The sequence below is a fragment of the Sciurus carolinensis genome, chromosome 12 (assembly GCF_902686445.1).
Source record: "Sciurus carolinensis chromosome 12, mSciCar1.2, whole genome shotgun sequence".
Taxonomy (NCBI): domain Eukaryota; kingdom Metazoa; phylum Chordata; class Mammalia; order Rodentia; family Sciuridae; genus Sciurus; species Sciurus carolinensis.
Window position 1 is genome coordinate 83,269,282 of NC_062224.1, and position 20,408 is coordinate 83,289,689.

Genomic DNA, 20,408 nt, shown 5'->3' on the forward strand with positions numbered 1-20,408 from the left:
CAACCGCAGGCACCAAAAGGCCAGCGAGCCAGGGAGAGACTCCACCTGGGACCACTGGAGCAGAGATCCCAGAATACCAAGTTGGCCCTTCAGCTTAGAGGGAAGAGCCTGCTCTCCAGTATCCCCTTGGGGCTGGATCAGGCTTGGAAACCCAAGGCCAGCCTGCTCCTGACCCCAGGGCCTGCAGTCCCAGCCCAGAAGAGGACAGCTGGTCCCCTCTGTGCTACCGAGGGGTAGGGCTGGGTGAGGCGGTAACAAGCTTCAAAGTAGTCCTGCGTGTCCCTATTCTCAGATGCCAAAGGGCCCAGCCCAGAGCCCTGACCCCATCGCTCTCTGCCCACATGGCCTGGCTGGGGCTAGAGGCTGTTCCGGCCCTACTCCTTCAAAGGCAGGGTTTGCCTGGCACCAAGGCACCCCCCACCCCGTGACACACTCCTTAACGCAGAGGTGGCACAGGCTCGTAATCCTCCTGCCCGGGCACCAGCCTCACTCTCACCAATGCATCTTCTCCAAGGGACCCTCCCTCCCACAATAGTCACTAAAATATCACTCTGAGATGCAAGGGTACCCTGCCAGCAGGGCAGAACCGGCATGTGAGTGCTAACACCCTCTATCATAGTCATCCTCGCCATCACAATCCCCACCTTTGAAAAGCCATTCACAGACCATTTTCCCAAACACAGCACAGTTGTCTCCCCAGTTGGCAGATGGGAAACATGAGACTCAGAGAGGTCAGGTAATCTACCCAAGGTCACACAGCTGAGACTCAAATCTAAACCTCTTTCCACTGCCACACATGAAATTGCTTTTCCAGTTACAGGAAAAACACCAGGCTGCAGAGATAATGAATGATGCTTGGAAACACAAATATGTGTGATGAGAGAGAACACAGGTCTTTCCCTACCCCTCTGGAGGAAGGGAGGCCTGACAGGGGAATATCTTGAAGTTCTCCATGGATTATGCTTCTTCTCCCCAAAACTGAAAGGGCGGCAGGTGAGGGAGACCTGTGCCCCTTCCAGCTTCCTCTGCCCCCTGCGTACACTTGGGCTTTCACACTATATATTCCCCACCGGGGACTTGGAGAGGTCTCACAGAGAGTCCAAGACCTTCTCTCGCCCTCATTACTCTGCTTTCCATCAGGAGCCACATTAAATCTTAATTAGGAGGACGTCCGAGGCCATAAGCATGGGCTCCAGGGGAGGCACGCGTTATTGGAGAGCAGTAACCAGCAGCATGCACGCAGAGGCTGGTCAGGATCTGCCCAGAGGGCGCCCAGGCCTGGGGCTCCGGGACTCCTCACCACCCTGCCTCCAGGCCGCCAGAGCCTGCCTTCGGAGCTGCCTTTAGGTTCAGGTGCAGCCTCCTCTGTCTCTCTGCCCTGGGGGCTGGAGGGCTGGGGACAGGCCTGGAAACCAGCTCATATGCACAGCTGAGTTCTGTCTGGAAGATGGCTTTTCCAGTGAAATGAGACCCATCAAGAAGGGAAAGGACCAGATAGATGAGGGCTCAAGAGCCGTTCTGGATCACCCGAGGCATGCCTCACACATCCATCATGCACGCACACACCTACACACACGGACCCACACATGCACGTGTGCGCACACGCACTCCTCAGGCACCATTCTAGAAAAGACGAATTCCCAGCGTCCCCACACAAAGCAGTGTGGCCCTGCAGCCACGTTCAACCTCCCTCTCTCCTTTCCTACTCCGGTACTGAGACACCAGAATCACAGATGACTCAGGCTGGACCCCGGGGAGCGCATGGGTCTTGCCCTCTCATATTATTTCCTGCTTCGAGCAAAGTTCCACAGCAGTTCAGTCAAGAGGCCAGAGCAGTGAAAGAATTGCTCTTGCCAAAAAAGCTAATGTGAGAGGAAACGGCACTCACAACAGTGCAGTGTCTAGACAGGAGGTAATGGTCCTGAAACCCTGCGCGGGTCGGACCTCACCTTGCTCAGCCAGAGAGCCCCATTCTGAGGACATTGCTAACTTGGGCTCCCTCAGCAAGGCCACCAGTGTGGGAGGTCCCGATGGAACCCTGGCCCTGTGGTTGTGGGGCAGTTGTGTGGAAGTAGATAGAGGGAGAACAGTTCTCAGACATTTCAGGGAATAGCGCATCCATCTATGTGACAGAGACAGAGGTTCCCAAGCAACGTGGAAAATCTCCTGACAGCCAAAGCTGGCTAACAATAGCACAGGGCTTCTTGTGAGGTGGTGAGGGCCCTGCCACAATAAACCTTCAAACAGAGCCACACAGTGTTTAAGAGCTTAAACCTCAGAGTCAGATACGCCGGGCTTTAATTCCCTGGCTTTAATTCTAATTGTGTGACTTTGAGGAAGTTACTTAAAACTCAGTTTCTTTATTGGTACATATGCATAATAGTACTTATCCCCTTGGGTTTTTAGGCATCTGTGAGGTTAATGCATAGAAAGTAGAGCACCTTATAAGAGTAAGCATTTGACAAATTTCAGCTCCAACTATCATTATAATAACAAGAACGTGGCTGCCAGTCAGGGAATGCCAACGAAGAGGATGGAGATGGGGTTAGATCCTCTCCAAGGTCCTTCCAGCTCAAAGGATATACAGATTCATTCACTTCTTTTTTCTCTTTTTTCACATTTTTTACTGGCTTTTTTCTGTTTTCTTACTCAACAGATGAAACTACTGTGTGACAGAAACCGTTAGACATGGAATATACAAGGGAGCAGAGGCTGCTGGGTATTCTCTCCTCTCCCTCTGAGGCCTCCCCCGCTGATCAGAAAGATGAGATGTTAGCATGCAGCACATACCCACCGCCATATGGCCACGCCCTCCTAGGACCACAAACACTGAACCCCGGGAAAAATATAAATGTGTCAGCACTCGACTGTTCCTTGATTCCTGTAGCTGCCTCTGGTTCTTATATCACTTCACACACTGTCTCTGGACCCTTTTTCCTAGTTCACCAGGAATCTACTCCATGGGCAAAGAAACAAACAAGCAAATAAATAAACAAATAAATCCTGCAGACCTCAGACCACCACCACCACACATTACAAAAGTCACTGGTTGGTGAAGCTCCTCATTCCACCAGGAACGTCTGTTCCAAGAGGACAATTAATAGTCCTTCCATAGTTGGGATCTGAATAACCAACCTGGCATAAAGCAACTGGCTGGTCGCCAGGGTATGGGATTAAATCAGGAGCTCAGGACTGGTTTCTGCTTTAGAATGTTGAAGATTCAATGACGACAGTATCCAGGTTAGTGGTGGTAAGTCCACGTGGTTAAGCTCATGCCAAGCCCTCAACTGAGCCTCCAGGTCCACTCTGTTCACAAGCCTACTGGGCAAATCCTGGGAAGAAAAACTAATAGGCATCCACAAAGTGGGCCTTCTTGTCTACCTGATGACCAAAGGCACTTTGTAAATATTCACATTAAACACAAATATTATCATATTCTGGGCCCATTCCAAGAGATCATCCACAAAACTTTTTTCCTAAGTTTCTTTGGAACCAATTCTTGCATCTTACCCTTTCCAAAATTTTGACCATCTGGCCAAAGCATTAGCAAAGCACATGAATGAGTGAACACCTGGACACAGGCTGTCTCTCTTTCCAAGCAAACTAGTCAACAAGCTGTACTGGTCCAAGTACCAACCACTGGGCGGGTGGGGGGTGGGGGTTCTGTTCTCTCCCTTAGAGGCTCTCCTGAATGGAGAGATAATGCTGGAGTGGTTTTCTTTCAGTGAGTTCCAACATATCATGAAGAGTTTTGCAAAATAGCATTGGCTGTCTTCCTCCTTCACCAGTTCTCCAGGCAACCACAGGTGTAGTGGAGAAGGAGAAGGAAGTGTGGGACACCCAGAGCCTGAGTGACTTGCTCACACCATCACATGAGCCTTCGGTATCTGCTTGACCCCATCCCACCTATAGCATTTGCCCTTGACCTTGGAGTGCTGCTGGGCCTGAATATATACTGTCAATCATGACGGGCAGCTTGAGATGCTCATGTGGTGTGCAGTGGTGGGAGGTTTAGTCTATCAGGACCAGCCACAAACCTAAGCTACTTCTCAGAAAGGAGAAGAGTGACCTGACAGAGAGGCTCCCAAAACCTCATCACCTCTACTGGGGATTCTTGTGTTCAATTTGCCAAAGGCTCCACACAGCACCTCAGAACTGGTCTACCAAAGTCAAAGAGACTGGCTTACAGCCAAGATGGAGAAAAGAGACAGGTCTTGCCCTCCCACCAAAAATAACTAAAACCAGACAACCATTCCTAAGACCATGGTGTACCAGCCCATGAAGCACACTGAACCCCAAAAGATGGGACATAAGTAAGATGACCTTCATTATTGCCCCACCTTACTGTCTCAAGGGAGCTTCCGAGCTGTGGGGCAGGGAGCAGAACCTGGGTGGAACCTGACAGAGTCTCTGAGTTGAGGGGTCAATGCTGAGAAGGCAAGACAGCTGGAATTCACAGGAAAGAAGGCTGGAGAGGACAGCATTGCCCAAGGGAGGACTCTGGAAATGTAAGGAGGATCCCTCAGCGCGTATTCAGCACAAGCCATGAGGAACCCGCACCTGGCTGGAGAAAGTCCCCTGGCTGGAGAAAGTCCCACGCAAAGATGAAAGGAACAGGACCTGAGGCCCCCCGGAGCTGGGACCGGTATCGCCCCCACAGGCCAAGCAAAGAAGTGCCACCATTCCAGGGACACTCAACGGACTCCATAAAAGGGTTTTGCCTCAGTAGTGGGTAATAATCAGCCCTCAACCATGGTTTCTCAACCTTCTCAATTAACATTTGGGGCCCAAGAGTGCTTTCTTATGTAACTGTTCTTAACATCCTTGTATTTTATAACAGAGCTTCAAAATAACCAAGTCCAGTGCTCGCCTCGGCAGCACACATACTAAAATTGGGACGATACAGAGAAGATTAGCATGGCCCCTGCGCAAGGATGACCCGCAAACTCGTGAAGTGGTACATATTTTTAATGAGACAGACAGCATTACCCTATGCACACGTATGATTACGCGAATGGTATGAAACTGCATAGTGCACAACCATAGAAACGAAAAGATGTACCCCATTTGTGTACAATGGATCAAAATGCAGTCTATAAAAAATTTAAAAATAATAATAATTTTAAAAAATAATAAAGCCCAAATGGGTAGAACTGCAAGGATAGATAAAGGGACAACTCCACCAAGACAGCCAGAAATGTTAATGCCCCTCTCTCAATAGCTGACAGAAGAAATGTCAGAAAATTAACAAGGACATATAAGATTTGAATACTACTATCAATCAACTTGACCTAATAAACATTTATAGAACCTTCTACCCAACAATGACAGAATACACATTCTTTTCAGGCAAACAAGGAGCTTTTATCAAGAGACATCATCTTCTGGGCCATAAAATAAAACTCAATAAATGTAAAAGGATTTAAATCATACTAATTGTGTTCTCTGACCACAATGGAAATAAATGAAAAGTCAATGACAGAAAGGCAACTAGAAAATTCTTAAGTATTTGGCAGCCAAATAAACTAAATAACACACATTTAAAAATCCATGAGCCTAGGATGGAAATGTAACTCAGTGGTAGAGCACTTGCCTAGCATGGACGAGGCCCTGGGTTCAATCCTCAGTAACACACACACACAAAAAAATAAAGTCTTCAAAGAAAAAAATCCATGGGCCAAAGAAAAGAAAAATTGGAAAATATTTTGAATTGAAAAAAAGTTAAAAACACAACAAATTAAAATGTGTGGGATGGGGGAGGTGGTGCACACCTGTGATCCTAGCTACTCAGGAGGCTAAAGCAGGAGGATCACAAGTTAGAGGCCAGCCTCAGCAATTTAGTGAGAACTTCCCTCAAAATAAATATATAAGTAAAAAGGGCTGGAGGATGTGACTCAGTGGTTAAGTACCCCTGGGTTCAATCCCCAGTTCAAAAAAGAGTGCCACTATTTTAGAAAAGAAAGTGGCACATGCCTATAATCCCAAGTGACTCAGGAGGCTGAGGCAGGAGAATTGAAAATTAGAGGCCAACCCAGCAACTTAGCGAGACACTGTCTTAAAATTAAAAACATTTTTTAAGGACTGTGTCTGTGACTTGACGGTAAAGTACCCCTGGTTTCAATCTCCAGGACCAAAAAATGAATAAATGAATGAATGAAGAAAAAAGAAAATATTTCAAATCAATTCTCCAACTGAACTTCCCTCGCTGCCCTGTTGTAATGGTCAGTTTCTATCCTGTCACAAGACTGCAGGTGCTTTGGGGACTGTACCCACACCTGTTCTTCCTGAGCCCACAGAGCCTCATGCCCCGCCTGGCCGGCTGCAGGACTCCAGGATCACAAAGTGGTTCCCTTGGTCAGACACACTGGTTCCCGGTCACAGGAGGTCTGCGGTCATTCTGAACCCAGGCCATGTATTCCATTCCATCTGGAACAAACAATATTCAAACCCCCTGACACGACCCAGGAGACCGAGGACTGAAAATGGGCCTGTTTCTCAAGACTGGTCCCTGAGGAGAGGCAGAACCCAACCACCATCACCCTGGAACGCCCACCTCAGGGCTTCTGCAGTTGCTGGTCCCCTTTCCTAACTCTTCAAGCATCTGGCTCCTCTCACGGTTCCCGTTTCCTCTCAGATGTGCCCAGAGAGGCCTGGGACGTCATGACCACACGCCGTCTGGCTGTGCCCAGTGCCTCCCGCCCTGCTTCTGGCTCTTGCTTTGGATCACTGCCCCTCCCCCGTTCCCCCGTAGACACAGCTTTGGTGAAACTGTCCATCCAGCTTGGCTGGTCGGCATCCTGGTCTGGCCCGGTCAGAGAAAGGCCCCCTGCCTGGGTTTGTGAATCCCGAGCGGAGTGCCGCAAACACAGAACCCAGTCGCAGCCGGGGGACGTGTGTTCCGAAGACGCTGCCTCTGAGGGCCTGCCACAAAGATCCCCAAAATAACCCGGTTCCTGTGCTGCCTTCTATTCTGTTCCTGCCCCCACACCCTCTTTTTCTCTTTCTCCTTTGATCCTATGCCCTATCCTTCTAGAATTTCTTTTTGCTTACATTTTCTAGAGCTAGTTTCTATTTTTTGCAATTAAAAACACCAACCCTCGGTGTCCTGATACAAGGGGACAGAGAGATGAGGACAGTGGGAACAGGAGGTTAAGAGAATAAGTCTATCAAATGAGCCCGCTCTGCTGACTTCCCACATGCTTTCTTTGCCAAAAAGCAATCTGCCTGCAGCCCCAGCTGGCCTGAGGGGACAGGATATGTCACATTCCTCAGCAAACTGACAAACTGAGGCAGGAGGCAAGGTCTGGCAGTCAGTGTAGGTGATGAATGATGGGGGTCGAGAAGATGAGGGCTAGTTGGCAAAGAAAAGACAGTGGGTTGCTAGCAGCTCGTCTTCCCAAGCGCAAGGAGTTGCCAGCGATCACCCCCCGCCCTGCTCCTGCCCCTTCCTGAAGAAGGAAGGGGTGGAATGTTCTGGGGTCTATGAAACAGCAAGACACACCCCCTCCCGCAGACACCCAGCTCTGGGCCCCCTCTCTTTGGAGAAGGCTGCTGCCTCTGTCTCTTTTCTTAAATTAAACCTGCTTTCTACGCTTGCCTTGGTGCTTCTCGGGTGTTTCATCTTCCACACGGGGTTTGGGGACCCAGTCCTGATCTGCAAGACAGGTATCTCCATTCTCAGTTGGTACCTGTTTATTCCCTTTATAGCTGTTTTCAAAATCTGAAATGATTTTTTGAAGTTTGTTTGTATGTTTATCGTCTGACTCTGCTACTAGAACGTCAACTCCCTGTCAGCAGGGATTTTCTGTCCTGCTCGCTACTGCCTGTCCCCAGTGCCTAGCCCAAGCCTGCCACACAGCAAGGTCACCCTGCGGCCCCTCTCTTACCAGGAGGTCTGCTTACTCCACACACCAGGCTGTAGACAAGAAGCTTCTGGGAACCAATGAACGAGCTTCCTCCCAGAGAGCCAACTCCAGCCTGGGATGCCGAGCAAGCGGGCGACAGATTCCAAGACCAGATCTCCTCGCCTCCCCCTTTGATCTCCACCAATCCTTCGTAAATCTCAAGCAGTGTCTTGTAAATCTTTAATTACAAGAAAATTGCAACCCAACCAGCAAGCACACGAACAGCGTTGATAAATATTTAAAATTGCTACAGCAGCAGATCTGAAGGGATTAAGAAAAGATATATTGGAGTGACAGTTATTAAACACTAAATCCCAGTAAATGTTACAGAGCAGATAAATAATGCAAACTACTGACAGTCGTTCTATGGCTGACAAGACAGGAGAGACATCTGCTCCGGGACATGGTTTCGGGGGAGGCAGTGGGTTCTCTGGGTCTGTGGCGGAGGACTGGAAGGAGAGGGGGCAGTCTTGGGCCCAGTTCCCTGTCCCCTGGGGTTGTATCCTCTCAGACCCTCAGCACCTCTATCTCCCTGAAGAGTGGAGATGGTGCAGAAAGGAAGGAGAGAGGAAAGGGCAGTAGTGGGGAGGGAGGAAGGGAGAGAGGAAGGAAGGAAGGAAGGAAATAAGGGAGGAGGGAGGGAGGAAATAAGGGAGGAGGGAGGGAAGGAAGGAAGGAAATAAGGGAGGGAGGGAGGAAATAAGGGAGGAGGGAGGGAGGAAGGAAGGAAATAAGGGAGGGAGGAGGAAATAAGGGAGGAGGGAGGGAGGAAATAAGGGAGGAGGGAGGGAGGGAGGAAGGAAATAAGGGAGGGAGGGAGGAAATAAGGGAGGAGGGAGGAAATAAGGGAGGAGGGAGGGAAGAAGGAAGGAAGGAGGGAAGGAGGGAAGGAGGAAGAAAGGAAGGAAGAAGGGAGGGAGAGAGGGAGGAGGGAGGAGGGAGGAGTCCATCTCCAGATGGAGAGTATTTGGAGGGCTCCAGGAGCTGGCTCCCTCGGGCCGTCAGCCTGCCCCAGGTCTGACCCTTGAGGTTCTGAACTGGCGCACCTGGACTCCCCACTGCATGCAGCCCTTAGGGAGGAAGGAGAGCAGCATCTTCCACACTGGTCTCCATCTCACCCCTCCAGTTCTCACTGATCCACCTGCGCCTGTTCCCCGCTGCTGCACTAAGCAGCCGCTCAGTCACATCCTCGCTCGTTCACGCATTCTTTCACGCATTTAGTCAGTTACTCATGCATGCACTGACTTCCTGATTAGTTACTCGCTCACTGGTCAAACATTTATTGCGGACTTCTTGGAACTGGGGAGACTCAGAGCTGAGCAAGGCCCAGGCTTTGGCCTCAATAGCTGAAAGTCTGAGGGGATGGGAACAGAAAAATAAAATATTACAATACAGCCAGGAGTGGTGGCACGTGCCTGTGACCCCCAGCTACTCTGGAGGCTGAGGCAGGAGGATCACAAGTTTGAGGCTAGCCTCAGCAACTTAATGAGACCCTGTCTCAAAAAATAAAAGGGTGCAACAGCCGGGCACGGTGGCACATGCCTGTAATCCCAGTGGCTCGGGAGGCTGAGATAGGAGGATTGTGAATTCAAAGCCGGGTGATCCTCAGTAATGGTGAGGTGCTAAACAACTCAGTGAGACCCTCTCTCTACATAAAATACAAAATAGGGCCGGGGATGTAGCTCAGTGGTAAAGTGCCCCTGAGTTCAATCCCCAGCACCAAAAATAAATAAATAAATAAAAATAAATAAAAAATTAAAAGGCGCAGGATGTAGCTCAGTAATAGAGCACCACCTAATTCAATCCCCAATACAAAAAAAAAAAAAAAAAAATTACAACATAGTATGTTCTTGGCATTTGCAGATTCCATGTTTGTAGTTTGGTTATTCAATAAATACCCACAAAGCTCTGTAACTGTCAGAGATTGGCATTGTTGTTGAGACACAGATTTGAATCACACATGTGCCAGGGCTGGTGTGTGGAAATGAAGGTGAAACCTCACAAGGCCTGGAGAAATCAGGGAAGGCTTCCTGTAGGAAGCAGTGCCTGGACACTACCTATATGTCAGGCTGTATTAGCTCGTGTGGTGATCACAACACCCTCCCAACCCATTTTCAAGATTAGGAAGTTGGAGATCGGTTCATCCAAGGTCACAGTAGTAAAGGCAGAATAAAAGTAAAACCAGAGACTGAGTCCAAAGCCAATGAGCTTTCCATTTCATTCCATTGCTTTTCAGGGGCCCAGTCATCTACCACTCTAGAGTGACAAAGAGTGGAGTAATCTCTTTCCCAGTAAGGACAGTGAGACAAGGTTATTTTGTTTATTTGTTTGGGATATCATTTATATTCAGTAAAATGCACAGGTTTTAAGTGCGTAGCTCGATAAGCTTAGACAAATGTTTATACCCACGGGACCAAAGTCTAAATGACACTGCGGAATATTTCTAGCACCCAGAAAGTTCCCACCAGAATCCACTGTGGTGGTAATTCCGATCACCACAGATTCATTTGGCCAGTTCTCCAATTTAGGTAAATGGACTTAAAATGCAAATTACTTTTTCTCTTAACGTAAGAAGACAAGGTTTTAAAAGGGGACTTTTGTAAGAAGTTAAGGGTGATCCTTCAAAGATATCTAAACACAGGGAAGTGACTGATTACCAAGTTCTGGTTCGGCCCAGAAAGAACTGTGGAATAGGGTAAATTGGTTGGCATGGCCCAGGCCACTCGGCTCTTGGTTCCTCTTGCTCATTGCACCCTCTGTGGGAAAAGTGGAACCACACACGCTCAGGGGTTGGGCCCCCACCATTCCGGGTCAGGGAAGCATCTGACCTTCTGGGGGCTGACCCTTACCTCTTCTCAAGGTGTAAGGGGCACACTTGGCCTAGGCCAGCTGTCTGTTCTCCTATGGTACTAGGCCTCAGTAGGCTCACTCCAACTTCCTGAGGAAGAAAGGCTCATTTCTAACTGGCCTCCAGATTCTTCTGTGTTTCTGACTATCCTCTATTTGCTTCACCACACCTTCTATGTCCCCAAGGAGGAGGAATCTAACAGAGAGGCCCAGGTCTGTCCTCTTCTTCAAGGTCCTGGGCGCCATCTTGGTTCAGGCTTTCTAGAAGCTTGGGTGGCCTCTAAGGTGAACACCATCTTTTCCAGGGTCTTCTAGCTTCACTCAGCTTCTGTGTGAGTCAGCACCTTGTCTCTGTCGAAGCCTCCGTTCCTGTTCTGGAGGCCCACCATGCCTGTTTCCTGTGTGAAGACTGCCTCTCTTCTCCTTTAAAGGGTGGAACTACCTAATGTCTTAACTCACCAAATGAGCAAACTAGCTCAGAGAACCAGCCCTGTTGATTGAGGGCAGCACACCCTGGTGTTCCCCAGAGAGGAGAACAACGTTCCCCAAGGCGCCTCAATTATATTTTTACCCTCTGGGGAAATTACTTTTATACATTACAAATGGATAGAAAAATTTCCTGACACAGTTTGTCTGGGGGAGGCTATGGGAATTCCCCAAGTGTCTGCAACCGCGGAGACCTCTGTCATGGCCTGGGACTAGATCAGAAGCAGAAAGGGGAGCAATGACCTCAGGGACCTCAGGTATGTGAATGCTCCAGTGTCTTTCCCTAAAAAGGGCTGGAGCGGAGCTGGAGCTGCTAGGAATGACGAATTGAATCCCTCTAATTGATGTCCTAGACATCTCAGAAGTAATTATCTGCAGCTCAGGCTGTCTCTTCCCCAGGCGACTCAATACTAATATGCCCTGTGGCGTCCTTCCAACACATCCCTTGAAAAGGACTCAGGCTATGTCCCCCCAATTATCTGCCTCATGCTGTTCCTACCCAGAAGGAGGGGTTTGGGTGGGATAAATGTCCCCATTCCAGAGTGTGTCAGTCAGTCAGTCAGCAACCATTAAGGTGCCCTTCAGAGACAAATAACGATTTCATACTATTGCCTAATTATCTCCGCCTCTGTCCCTCACGCAATCATTCATTCAACAAAGATGTGTTGCACTTGAGAATCAACTGGATACCACAGAGCACCGACTCTGAAGCCAGGTGGTCTGGGTTTGAGCCCCAGCTCTCCTACTTACTAGCTCTGTGATCCTGGGCAAATTTGTCTGCAAATTGGCAATAATCAAATACGCACTCATGGAGTTATTGCAGAGAACAGATGAGTTAAATATGCAACCCATTTAGAAGGGTTTCTGCCACATAGCATGATGCTTTTGCTACAAAATTAGTAATAATATTAATAATCCTCACTCTGTAGAAAGCACAATACTAGGCCTGGAGATAAAACAATGACCAGCCAGGCGCAGTGGCACATACCTGTAACCCCAACAGCTCCAGAGGCTGAGGAAGGAAGATCACAAGTTCAAAGCCAGCCTCAGCAACTTAGCAAGGCAGGGAGACCCTGTCTCTAAATAAAATACAAAAGAGGGCTGGGGATGTGGTTCAGTGGTTAAGCACCCCTGGGTTCAATCCCCAGTACCAAATAAAACAAAAACAAAAATGAAAAATAGTGATCAACAAAGAAATTCCACCTGTCCTCAAGGAACTCAATCTTGAAACTGTATCTGTGAGTTGGGATAAGCGGAAGGAGGTAGAAGCACATGGGCCGGGGGAGAGAATGGGGCACTGAGTTTGAGACATCAAGGAAGTGACCTTCAGCTGAGTTCCAAAGGACTGGGGGAGTTGGCTGGGCAAACAGCTGGCAAGAAGAGCATGGGCGGGAGCGGGGCCGGGGCCAGGCAGGGGCGTAGCCTCTGGCACTGAAAGGCCAGTGCTAATGGAGTTTGCAAAGACTCTCCAAATGCAGGGCAAGGAGGGCAGGAGAGGGAGCAAGGGCAGGCCTGGGACTGGAGCACTAGTCTCTACCTAAAAGGAGAAGTGACACCAAGGCACCATCCATGGAAGAAAGAGCCAATGAGCCCATCTGCTCGAAAATTAGGCACTTCGGCTCTGCAAGAGACGCTGCCAAGAGAATGAGGAGACAAGTCACAATCTGGAAGAAAGCATTTGCATAAGACATGATTAGGAAGGACAGTGATCCAACATACACAAGGAACATTTTGGACTCAACAAGAAAGTACAAACTACCTGACTCAACAGTGGGCCAACGCCCTAACAGGCCCCTCATCAGACATGAAGATGGCAAAAAAGCAAGTGAAAAGATATTCCATTGTCCAGGTCTTAAGCCCCCCTGCCCTTCTCGACCAGCGACAAGGGAAGGGGACACTCCCCAACAAGGTCAGACCGGGATAGGTAGGGCCGACTGACCGCCCGCTCCCAGCCCTCCTGGCGGAGGACAATCAGACGCGTCAGGGAGACCTGTCACAGCAGGAACTCGTTTATTGAGGAAATCGCACAGTTTTTATGTAGGGTGGGGCTAGGCGGGAACCAATCAGCTTAAAGGTCAGCAAGGCAGGGGGGTTCACGCAGGCGAGAGTCCCATTGGACTACATGGCAAGCACGAGCTGATCACGTTCGCGGAACTGTTGTTAACCAGTCCCTGACAGTGGTCCGGTTTATTGTCATGAACCTTTGAAACCGCCTTTGAGCCTTGATTTTGCTCACTCGCCAGGGAGTAAGGAGTCAGCCTGAGTTAGTTAACGTCTCATTAGTCCCAACATTCCATATCATATGTCATCAGGAAAATGCAAATTAAAATGACCACAAGATGCCACTACACACCTACGGAACATCGGCAACTGGCACCACCAATACCAGGAACGCGGGGACCAATAGGAACTCCCTTCATTGTTGGTGGGAATGCAAAATGGTACCGCCACTTTGGAAGACAGCCTTGCTCTTCTTTACAAAGGCAAACACGCTTTTCCCATACAGTCTAGGAGTTGCGCTCCCAGTATCTACCCAAACGAACTAAAAACTTCCGACCCAACAAAGACCTGCACACAGATATTTACAGCAACTTCATTCAAAACTGCCCAAACCTGCAAGCCGCCACCGTGTCCTTCAGCAGGCGGGTGGATAAATAATCTGTGGTACAAACAGACAATGGAATTTCACTCAGCGCTAACAAGAAATGAACCCTCAGATCGCAAAGAGAAGAAAAGTGGAAGAAACTTAAATGCATATCACCACCTGAAGGAAGCCGTCTGAAAGGTTACATACTGTGCTCCAAACTACCTGACATTCTAGAAAAGGCAAAACTATGTGAACAGTCAAAACCTCTGTGGCTACCAAGAGCACAGGGGCAAAGGAGGATTTGGGGACAGTAGAAGCACTCTGCGTGACATAAGGTGGTGGACACGTGTCATTATACATTTGTCCAAACTCACAGGGTGAACACCACCAATGGAGAAGCCTGCTGTGAACTGTGGACTCTGGGTGACATTGTGTGCCAGTGTAGATTCATCAGTTCAACCTCCACTCTGGTGGAGGTTGGGGGTGACACCCCGACCAGTCTGCCGGGAGGAGGCTCTGGGCACGGGGGCCACGGTGCTCACGAACACACTGTACCTTCCACAATTTTGCTGCGTATTTAAAACTGCTCTCAAAAATAAAGCCTATGACAAAGAAAAAGAAGCCGCCAGATGCGGTGGCACATACCTGTAATCCCAGCTACTGGAGGAGGCCGAGACAGGAGGATCGCCGGCTAAAGGTCAGCCTGGGCAATTCAGCGAGACTCTGTCTCAAAATAAAACATGAAAATAAAGTGGCTGGGGATGTGGCTCAGCGGTAGAGCACACCTGGGCTCCATGAACCACAGGGAGGAGGCAGGAGGGAGGGGCAGAAGTCAACCAGGCCAGCCCCCAGCAGAAGAGGAGAGGAAGAGACGAGTTACCCATGCAAGGGGTGCTGAGGGGGAGGCTGGGGTGACGGACGGGCACCTGGGATTGGGCTCCAGTCCCTGGGGCTCTGGTGATGTCCCACAGAGAGTCTGCTGAGGCCTGGGAGCAGGATGAGGCACTTCTGCCTTAGACACGGGGTTCAGGGAAAGTGTGAAGCACCCAGGTGGAGGTCCCCGGAATGCGTTTGTATCCACGACTTGCACTTCAGAGTGGCCAGGTGGACAGCCCGAGACGGAGGTGTTTCCCTGAGTGTCCCCTTACCTGGGCTGGGGACAGGGCTTCCACGTTTAAACAGTCTATGAAGTGAATGCTACTGTTCACCCTATTACAGATGCTGAGGTCAAAGCCCAGGAAGGTTAATTAACATGTCCAGAGTTATACAAGTTACAGAAACTCAATTCATTTTCAGGATTCCGGGTTTATAGAGGAAATTCCCTGAAATACTCACTTAGTGACAGAAACCTGGAGCCAGCTCCTGGTCGGGGAGGTACGGCTCAGCTGAAGCATTTTTGGCCCTGCTCCGCCTCTTTTGAGTAACAGGTGACCTCAAAGGATTCAGAATTTCCCTGGGGGTGAATTAATGATTGTAAATACCTTCATTGCTACAAGATGCACAAGCTTTTGCGGTGTACTATTGAAAGCACTTTCCTACCAAACCTCTGTCTACGCTGTGCAGAAAGGAAGGCAAACATCCTTCCCATTTCTAATGAAGAAACGGAGGCCCTGAGAGAAATGATTCACTTAAAGTCTTGTGAGCTGAACTTTCAGAATAAGATAGTTCCTCTAGTTTGACTATAGGGGACAGCCCTTGCTCCCCGTTTCCCAGCAGTTCATAGGTAGAGGGGTCTGTGTCCCAGGGGCTGGGTCTCAAGGCCATGCTGACCATGCTCCGGCCTACTCCCTTCTTGGAGGCAGAGGTTGAATGGCTAGCGCTCGGAGCACAGCAGGCCCGGCTGGGGCTCCTCTACCTCGGTGGCTGCACGCTCCAAGGCTGGCTTTATGAAGGAGGACTGCAGTCATTTCTACATAAAACATCTTTATGGACTCGCAAACGCCAGACTCTGAAGCTGGCCATCCAGGCTGGACCTGCCTGAGTAAGCTCTGTCAGTCATCACTGAGGTTCCTCCTCTGGGGTTCCTCCTCTGTAAGAGGCCCAAAACCAAACCCGGGCACAGCGGTTGTCACTGCCAAGTCTGTAAGTCTAGGCCATGCTGGAAGGGGACACCATTTCAGGCAGTCCTTGCTTTCTCCGGCAGCGTCCAATTTGGGTGTCTGTGCAGGTGTACGTGGGTGCATTTGACGAATCTCCTTCGGATGCATGGGTGTCCAGAAGACTTCTAGAGGAACAGCTGCCTGGTGGTCCCTTTCCTGGAAACTGCACATCCACGTGATTATAGCAAGACTCCCAGGGACCAAGTGCATCTCTCCCCTGACAGCCACATTGTTTGGACCAGCCATACACAGCCCACCTAATCTGGGCCAATTGGAGTCTGCCCTGAGAATTTGGATTTCATAAATAAAAGGTTTGTAAGCGTGAGCTCTGTTAGTGGCAGCCTTCTCCTACATGTGATCAAGTGTACAGAGAAAGCCAGTCTGCAGCAAGAGAAAAGAATGGGTCAGACGTACAAGAGGAGGCCAGTCACATCTGTTCTATGGGTTTCCATGATACTTTAAGATTCTTTTTAGTCCCCATTTTTGCTTAGAGTTGGTTTCTATTTACTTGGAGCCAATAAAAAGTTAATACAGTATAGCCCAGTTTTTCTCAAGCAGGGTTGGTTTTTTCCCGTGGTTGAAGACATCTGGAGATAATTTTGGTTAGCATAACCAAGGGCAGAGGGTGCTATTGGCATCTAGTAGGTGGCCAGGATGTTGCTAAACATCCTACAAAGCATAGGACAGTCCCCCACGTCTAAGAATCACCCAATCCAAAAAGCCAAGAGTGCTGTAGCTAAGGATCCCTGATATAATTTAATGCACCATGTCTGTGTGAGATAGGAGCAACATCATGTCTCAGTTCTCCATTTAGCAATGATTCTTTTATTTTAAATGATAATATCCTGGCGGTGAGAATTCTCAGACCTTAAATAGTGGAAGCAGGGTCAATTAGTGCAACCTCTCTGAAGAATCATTTAACCCCCTAGATATCAGGGGCCTTAACATATTTACTCCTAGATCAGTAATTTGCTTTGTAGAGATTATTCTTGGTAGAAAATCTTAAGTCAGAGGTATCCACAAAGATTTATGCATAAGGATGTTCATTGCAGCTTTATTTATAATGGTGAAAAATGGAAAAAACTTAAAAATTCAACCATCATGTATCTGTTACATAAATTACAATATACTCACAGCACAGAATAATATATATAGCACTTAAAATCATGTTTGTGAAGATCATTTAATAACACAGAGAAATGTTCATTATGATCACTGGAAAACCAGAATATAAAATTTTTGAAAAATATATAAGCACAGAAAAAAAGGTTGTAGGGAAATATATCAAAACCACCATAGCGGGGCTGGGGTTGTGGCTCAGTGGTAGACGCTTGCCTAGCACAGGTGAGGCAATAGGTTCGATCCTCAGCACCACATAAAAATAAATAAATAAATAAAAGATATATATACATCTACAACTAAAAAAAAAAAAGTTTTAAAAGACCATTGTTCTGAGAGGCACAAAATTATTTAAAAAAACAAAACACCATGTCTATCTCAGGAGTAGAATCACAGCTGGCTGTTATTTTCCTATTTTTTAAATATATATTTTCCAATTTTTCTACAATGAACACATATTACTTTTTTGTGTGTGTGTGTGTGGTGCTGGGGATTGAACCCCAGGGCCTTGTGCATTTGAAGCAAGCATTCTACCAACTGAACTATATTCCCCAGCCCACATATTACTTTTATAATTAGGTAAAATTAATATTAAAAAGGAATCCTGATGTTAGAATTGAGGACAGCCTCGATTTATTGATTCATCCAAAAATAAATGAACACACTGGGGGTTTACCATGTGTCAGTCATTGTGAACAGGGACTGACAAGGCCCGGCCCTCGTGGGGTTTCAGTCACAAAGGGAAAGCACTTGGTAATTTCCAGCTACTTGAAATTTACTATCATAGAAACCCTTCGAAAGCCTGTTATTCATAGTTAAATAGCTACTACCAGTGTTGAGAGCTTGTGGTATAAGTACTAGATGTCTTACAGCTTTGATCTCCTGACCTCTATATGACATCCCAAAGAAACACAGTTAAGCCTTGGTCAAGGTCACATGGCTGGTGGGCAATGGCCAGGATTCGACCCAGATCCACTTACTGCCAGAACCAACTTCCACTCTGCTTCCCTCTTTGCCTTATTGGTGGAGGATTCACGAGCATGGTGGGTAGGTAGACGAGGGTCAGTTTAGAACCGCGATCGGTGTAAAAGCCAGTTTGACCCAGCAGGTTTAGGGTCAGGAGAGGTGGAAAGAAAGGCAGGTGACTGGGATCTGGTGGGAGGGTTATCTGCAGTGTTAGGGAAGGTGGTGGGGCCAGGGGCTGAGGCCGAAGGGACCCTCAATGTCACAGCTGTGCTCTTAGCGGCCCATAAGGAGAAAGAAAGAGAAGGAAAAGCAAAAACCATTTAAGAAAGGATTTTAGGAGAAGAGTACTTGACGCAGTTGGCATAGCTGCAGCTGCGGACAACAAGATCTCCCCGCCCCAGAGGTGGGTCTACTAGAGAAGGTTCCAAATAGCGAGGGGCAAGTAGAGGGAAATGAGGTGCCACAGACCCAAGCCCAGGGGGCCTTGGGGCTTGTGAAGAGCTACTGAGATGGCCTCCTCCCAGAGGAACTGACAGGCAGGTTCCTGCTTCCTCAGGGACCAAGAAGCCAGGCTTGGAATGGAAGCCAGGCTTGGAATTCCTGGAATGGAAAGCCCCAGGAGTAAAGCTGGAGACCGGGAACTCGCCATCACGGGATTCGCTTTGCTAAGGGAACTATAATACCAGATGCCTATGTGGAGCCGCCTGGCAGTCTAACTGGGAGGGACTCATTTCTGCTCCCCCAACAGCTGGCTGTCCAGGTGAAATGTTCCGCTCAAACACCCTGGGTTCGTTGCCCTGGGTGGTGACATCCTGGCCCCTTCAGAGATGGAGACAGAAGCTCTTCAAGGAGAAATACCAGGAAAGCCTGAGCTGATTTCTACTCAGTCTGATGACCTGCTTGGGTTCTGACATATTTTGGTTCAGAGGCTTCTGGAGGGAAGTGCCAGGCAAGGAATGCAGAGGTCTGAGCGGAGCCCCAGGTCCACTGTAGGTCAGAGGATCCCACTCATGTCCCTTCTCCCCGAGTTTCCATGTCCTTGGTTGCAAGGTGAGGACAGTATCCACACTCCACTGTCCTTCCCAGTTTTCTCGGGGACTCAGAGTCATCTTCTTTACAGAGGAGGTGACAAAAGTGCCTCTTTCACAGACTAGGTTCAGCAAGATAAGACAGGAGCTGGGCGCTGTGGCGCACGCCTGTGATCCCAGTGGTTCAGGAGGCTGAGGCAGGAGGATCTTGAGTTCAAAGGCAGCCTCAGCAACTTGGTGAGGCCCTAAGCAACTCAGCGAGACCCTGCTTCTAAATAAAATATCAAAAAGGGCCGGAGATGTGGCTCAGTAGTTAAGTGCCCCTGAGTTCAATCCCTAGTACAAAAAAAAAAAAAGATAAAACAGGAAAAGACCTTAGAGCCAGCATGTGCTGCTGCTGCTGCTTTCAGGCTAATTTGAGATAATAGATGTGAAAGTGCTTTGAGAAATACAAAGCACTCCATGTTCAAATAAAAGATGATATTTCCATTCATCCCTCTTCCTGCCTCAAAACTCGCCTCCCCACACCAGGCAGCTACCATGTTGGACTACCCACAATACAGTCTCCCCCACGGGCTCCCCAAGTGCCCCCTGCTGCCAACTCCCCTCTCATCCTGGGCTCACAGCTCCTCCTGGCCCACAAAGTCCAGCCCTGCTTCCTCTCCTGAAAGCCCTCCCTGACCCCCGAGGGGCTCTGCCGGAGCCTGTGGTGACCCCTGGCTGCATGTAGGAAGTCCTCTGCGTTTTCGGTTTTCATCTTGCTTCGTTCCTTTTAGCCTGTTCTCCGGGTGCCCGCCCCTGCTATGAGCTCCTTGGGCACAGACAGAGTCTAACTTTGTCCTTGCCTGCCCAGACCCCAGTGAAGTGTATTACAGTGGGCCAGACATGCCGGTGAACTTGAAGGAGTAAACAAGGTACTGTATATGAGGCCACTTTTCACAGTCTCAGGAATGATCGTGATTAACAGTTCATTCTGCAGATTTTCATTGATCAACTACTAATCTTTGCAAGGCTTGACCACAGGCCTTGGGCAAAGTATAATGGAGTCTCTTGTCCTCGAGGACTTTACAGGGGAAAGAGAAAAAAGCCATGATGTAACTTTATTACCTACAAATGACAATAACACAAATATATTAACATAAATGTGGCTATAAAAGAGGCTGGCCGCAAGCAGAGCGCGGACAGCTCCCGGGGGCTCCAGAAAGGCTCCCACGGAGGGAGTGGCTGGGCTCTGCCTTGTCAAGAAACTGTGGGGGACTGGGGAGATAGCTCAGTCGGTAGAGTGCTTGCCTTGCATGCACAAGGCCCTGGGTTCGATCCCCAGCACCGCAAAAAAAAAAAAGAAAGAAAGAAACTGTGGGAGCCTGTGCAG

General features: G+C 48.7%; 1 non-coding gene across 1 annotated transcript; it reads left to right on the forward strand.

Moving 5' to 3' along the window:
- Window positions 1-4,862: 4,862 nt before the first annotated feature.
- On the forward strand, window positions 4,863-4,969 carry LOC124962522 (U6 spliceosomal RNA). Its single transcript, XR_007104529.1, has one exon. It is a non-coding gene; the product is annotated as a U6 spliceosomal RNA (small nuclear RNA).
- The last annotated feature ends 15,439 nt before the right edge of the window (window positions 4,970-20,408 follow it).